Below are 5,755 nucleotides of genomic sequence, written 5' to 3' on the forward strand. Positions count from 1 at the left end.
CTTCCCTTTCTGTTTCTTTTTTCTTTTTGGTGTTTTGAGACAGGGTCTTCGTGTAGCCCTAGCTGGCCTGGAACTTGCTACATAGACCAGACTGGTCTGGATCTCACTGAGCTCCATCTGCCTCTGTCTCCTGAGTGCTGGGTTTAAACGCATGCACCACCATACCCAGCCCACTATAAATGTTTTGAAATGGTTGCATAAATCCCAGAGGATGGACATACATAATTTTTTGCATACATTCAGTCATCCTTCACTAATTCAGTGCATATTTATTAAGTACCTAGCAGGCAGCAGTTACAGGTGACCAGAATGACAAAGCAAAGTATCTATCTTGATGCAGATTATATTTTAGCATTCTAGTTGGAGTATAAGGTATGTAATAACTAAGCAAACAAAACCACATAAGCAACTGAGGAGCAAACTCAACATTCCATAGTGTGGCAGGCTCCAGATGTTTAGATGCTAAGTCAGTAGAGGTCTGTTGAGAAAACCATAAAACAAAGGATGGGAGTGTTAAGATGTAGGCCCCTAAGAATTTTGGCTCAGCAGACCCTTCTGAGACCCACACCTCCAAAGGCACATTCTTTTTAGAGGAAGATATGATAGAGATTTTTTTCCTCACCAGACAACAAAGCCTGCAGCCACTTGTTCTCCTGACTGCCAGTCAAGTGACTGGAGTTGAGTTTCAGGATGACTTGATTCAAGATGTACTGCTTCAGAAAAAGAAGGAATAAGTTTATATCCCAAAGGAATGCTAAGCAATGACCAACACATACTGGCAGAAACTGGGGAGTAGAGTTGGAATTATATTCTAAAGCTGCCTGGTGAAGGCATGGAAAGGAAGATTGTACAAGCAAGAATTCATTCACTGGGTGAGATTTTCTCTAGACATGAATTTAATAGCCTAGAATAAGATCCATCAAGATGAACCAAACTTTGGCCTTGGAAATCTGGAGCCAATGAAGACCAATGCTTTGTTATGTAAGAAGGAAGAAAGAGGAACAAAAATGTCCAGGGAAGCGGGGGTGCTCGAATGAGCTACTACACGAAGGCAGATCATTCAGGGTACACATCATTCACCAGTCATCAGGAGGTGCTGATAGGAGGGACCCTCTCTAAGCATCACTAAGAAGCTCAGTGATTAGCTGCCTCTGCACACCAGAGCTGATGGCAGGAGGCATAGTCCTATGGCTGGGGCTGCTAATACCCATGGACATGATGCAGGCTTATAGTGATAAAGACCAGATGGCTTCATGTGCCCTGAGAGGGGACTTATTAAAAGAATTGTCTCAGGGCTGGAGAGATGGCTCAGCAGTTAAGAGTACTGGCTGCTCTTGCAGAGGACCTGAGTTTGATTCACAGCACCCACATAGTAGCTAACAATTGTTATAACTCCAGTTCCAGGGAATTTGACTCTCTCTTCTGACCTTTGTGGGCATTGCATGACGCAGGTGCACTCACATACATATAGGCAATATACTCATACACATAAAAATAGTAAATAAAATATTAAAAAAATAAAAGAATTGTCTCTTGAGGTTATAGTTGATGCAAAGACCCACGATAGGATATCTAGAAGTTGGAGAATCAGAGAAACCAGTAGCTTGGTTCTGTTCATATCCAAAGGCCTCACACCCAAAGGAGTCAACAATGTAACTTCAATTTCAAGGCCAAAGAATTCAGAAACACAGGGAATATTACAAGTCCCAGAATCTGAAAGTCAGTGTGCCAGATAGCTTTAGTTGTCAACTTGACACACCTGGGTTGAGGGAGCCTCAACTAGTGAATTGCCTCCATTGGACTGGCTTGTGGCCATGTCTATGGGGCATCTTCTTGATTACTGAGTGATGTGGGAGTTCCCAGCCCACTGTGTGTGGTGCCACCCTCGGGTAGGTGGGCCTATGTTGCCTAAGAAAGCAGGATGAGCATGAGCCAGGGGAGCAAGCTAGTAAGCAGCATTTCTCCATGGCCTGTGCTTCAGCTCCTGCCTGCAGGTTCCTGCCCTGAGTTTCTACCTTGGGCTCTCTGATGAACTGTGACCTGGGAGATGTAAGCTGAATAAACCCTTTCCTCCCCAAGTTGGTATTGGTCAGAGTATTTTTGTCACCACAATGGAGAAACAAACTAGAATAGAAATTGGTACCAGAGAGTTAGGCATTGCCGTGATAGACCTGACCTTGGTGTTTTTAGGAGGTTGTAGGAGAATTTGTAATTTTGAGCTGGAAAAGCCATTGAGTGTTTAGAGTTTGTTGCTGTGGAGTTTGGAACAGTTATGCTGAAAGAGTTGTAGATGATGGAGGCCTGGCCAGCGAAGCTTCAAAGGGAAGCAGAGACTATCAGGGCTGTTTATGGAATATTTTGAATTGAGAATCTGTGGTTTCTTGTCAGCTGGGGCTGAAGAATCAGCTGTGATTAAAGTGAGACCAGAACCACTGAAGTGAAACCTTTGTTTTACTGGAAAAATTGATGCTGGTTAGTTGGGGCTGAAAAATCAGCTGTAAGAAGAGACCAGCATCACTGTGGCAAAATCTTCTGGGAAATACTTCCTCAGGGTCAGCACAGAAGGTATGTTCCAGAGGGGGCTCAAGCCTCCATCTCAAACTGGAAGCAGGACTTGGTAATGTGTAAGAGTCTCCTGCATGGTTCTGGTTTTTAAAGTGTGAAGGGGTCATAGAGAGCACTGAGGCTTGGCACCCTGAGAGGCCAGGAAAGGCCATTGGTGAAAGTGCAGTTTCAGTTTCAGTGAAGACCCCAGGATTGAAGGGATCATGGAGACAATCTGAGGCTTTGCACCCTGAGAGGCCAGAGAGGTCATTGGTGAACGTGCAGCCACAGTTTCAATGGAGACTCTGGCGTTTTGGAGATGCCAGGACCATGGGACGACCACTAGGGCAGCACAGGTGTGGAATGGAACTGGCCTGGGTCTGTGAGACGAGCTGTGCATGCTGTGGATGGCAGAGTCACAGAAATGATGCTGCCAGAACCCTTTGGAGCCCAGAAGTTAGTGAGTGAATCCCAGATGTCCAGCCTTGAGCTACTTTGCTGGACTTAGGTTTTACTTAGGTGTGCCCCATTCTTCTGGTGATTGTTTCTTTTGCTGGGCAGAAGCTTTAATTTCATAAATATCATTCTCAAGTTCTTGATATTTCCAGAGCTATTAGAGTCCTTTTAGGAAGTGGTTTCCCTCTGGCAGTTTCAGGTCTAATATTCAGGGCTCTTATACAGTTGGACATGATTTTTGTACAGGGTTAGAGATAAGATTTTCTTATTTCTGTTATTTTGTTTTTGTTTTTTTTTTAAACATGGGAAATCTTTTAGCCTATGTTCTCTAAAATGGGAATAACCCTTAAGAAAAGGAAGAGCATTTTATGAATTGACAGTCCAAATGTTCTCTTCTCACTCTTGTAAGATTTTTTTTTTAGATCTTCAGCTACATTTTCCAGCTTTGTAAGAAACTTTGTCAACAAAGAAAATGACTAGTAAAGTTACCAAGAAAACAGATCTTTGCTCCATGAATTCCCGTGTACTCATTGGGAATCCTAACACTCTTGTCAAGAAGTCTGATGTAGAAGCAATCTTTTCAAAGTATGGCAAAATTGTTGGTTGCTCTGTGCATAAGGACTTTGCCTTCATCCAATATGTTAATGAGAGAAATGCCCAGGCTGCTGCAGCAGGAAAGGACAGCAGAATGGTTGCTGGCCAGGTTTTAGATAATAATCTGGCTGCAGAGCCAAAAGTAAACCAAGGAAAAGCAGGTGTGAAAAGGTCTGCAGTGGAGATGTACGGGTCAGTACCATAACTCCCTTCTCCATGACCTCTACTCAGCTCCTCATTTGACTTGGTTTATGATTTTCAATGAGATTATTATGACAGGATGTACAGTTACCCACGTGTTCCTCCTCCTCCTCCTCTTCCTATTGCCCATGCTGTGGTGCCCTCCAAACTCCAGTGTCTATCAGGAAACACCTCATGGAGGGGCAAAAGTGGCTTCAATTCTAAGAGTGGAGAACAGGGATCTTCTTCCAAGTCTGGAAAGTTGAAAGGCAATAACCTTCAAGCCATTAAGAAGGAGATTACTCAGAACAAAAAGTGGATTCTCTACTGGAAAGACAGGAAAAAAATGGAAAAGGAACAAAGCAAAGAAGCAGTAGAGGTAAAGAATGAGAAGTCGGACAAAGGGCAGAGCAGCACCGCTGTGAAAAGGATGAGACGAAGGTGAAGATGGAGTCTGAGGCAGGTGCAGGTGGCTCTGCTGAGGGAGGGGACCTTCTGGGTGATGATGATAATAAAGATCGAGGGGATGACCAGCTGGAGTTGACCAAGGATGATTAAAAAGAAGCTGAGGAAGGAGAGGATGGCAGAGGCAGCGCCAATGTTGAGGATGCTCTTAAGCACATAATGGGACATAGAAATCTTATCGCATTATTTCTTTATCTAGGCATTTGTCAGAACTCAAAAAGGCACCAGATCATCTCCCTTAGCATCTTCAGCACATTCTCACTGCTCCCCCTCTTCTTGTCAGTCCTGTGTTCATTAATTCACAGTGCCCTGCACCTAGTTCCATTTCCATTCACTTCCTTTGATGCTCCTTGAGTAGTTAAGTCTTACTCTGTAATTTTTGCTTTTCATTTTGATACCTTGTCATGACTTAACAATAAAAAGTTGTATGGTTTTTATCAACTGTCTCCCAAATAATCTCTTGTTATGCAGGGAGTACAGTTCTTTCCATTCATATGATTTCAGTAGCTGCTTCCCTAACTGCAAATGCAATCTCATTTAACTGTAACCCTGAGAGCAATGGCTTTGAATTTGGTGTGTGTTTTCCCTCAGATGAGTGGGACTGTTCAAACGCAAATGTAACCATGTGTTTTTGTGAATGAGCTTTGGTATGTCAAACACGTCTTCTAAGAAAATAATGTAATACTCTTGATATTTGTTTTCCAAAGTTGGACTGTGGGTTATTTTTGTGAAGAGCCTGATGTTTGGAATCTTTTTTCTCAAAATAAACAAGTCCTTATTAAACCAGGAATTTGGAGAAATAAAAAGAGAAGGAAGAGCAAAGATTAAGAAGAAAAGGTAAGTGTTGAATGATCTTTGAGTAGAAGACACAGACTGATGCTCTTCAGCTTCACTGAGCTAAAACAGTATTGGACACTATTTGGCTCCTCCTAAATGTGGTGGCTTCTCCAAGCTCCTTTTAACAAGAGCATTTTATTTACCTAGGCAGCTTTCCAGAAGCTTTACTTTTTAAATTTGTACTCCAAACCTCAGGTTAAGGTAGATTTTTAAAGTTTGTTTGTACACAATTAAGTGAAATATTTTAATGCAGCAACTTGGTTTTTCCACAATAGTTGATGGTGTCTGCTCAATGTGGTAATATCAAGTTTAGGGTAAAAAATGTTACATGAGAAACTTTCTTCTCCTTGTATTCTGTAGAATGGAAACTCGCCATCAGATACTATCTGCAATAATGACATATAATCTAGAAATCCCCAGAGAACCAAAACAAAATTGTTCTGGTTGACAACTGGTTGGAACATTCCTCTGACTGAATGAAAGCTCTTTAGGATTGCTGCAACTTCTTAAATCTTGAACTTGAGATATTATCATTACATAAGTGCCAACTAAGCAACATAGAGTTAGACAGTAGGAGTTCCCACACAGGTGAGTTCATCATTATGGTCTAGGGTGGAGACAGGCTTCCTGGAAGAGGTGAAACTCAAGCTAGCCTTTGAAGTAGCCTCTGGGTAAGGGA

General features: G+C 42.4%; 1 pseudogene; it reads left to right on the top strand.

Moving 5' to 3' along the window:
- The first annotated feature begins 3,472 nt into the window (after positions 1–3,472).
- Positions 3,473–4,593, top strand: LOC103736320 (annotated as a pseudogene).
- The last annotated feature ends 1,162 nt before the right edge of the window (positions 4,594–5,755 follow it).

Source organism: Nannospalax galili, unplaced genomic scaffold (assembly GCF_000622305.1).
Source record: "Nannospalax galili isolate Female #2095 unplaced genomic scaffold, S.galili_v1.0 scaffold417, whole genome shotgun sequence".
Classification (NCBI taxonomy): domain Eukaryota; kingdom Metazoa; phylum Chordata; class Mammalia; order Rodentia; family Spalacidae; genus Nannospalax; species Nannospalax galili.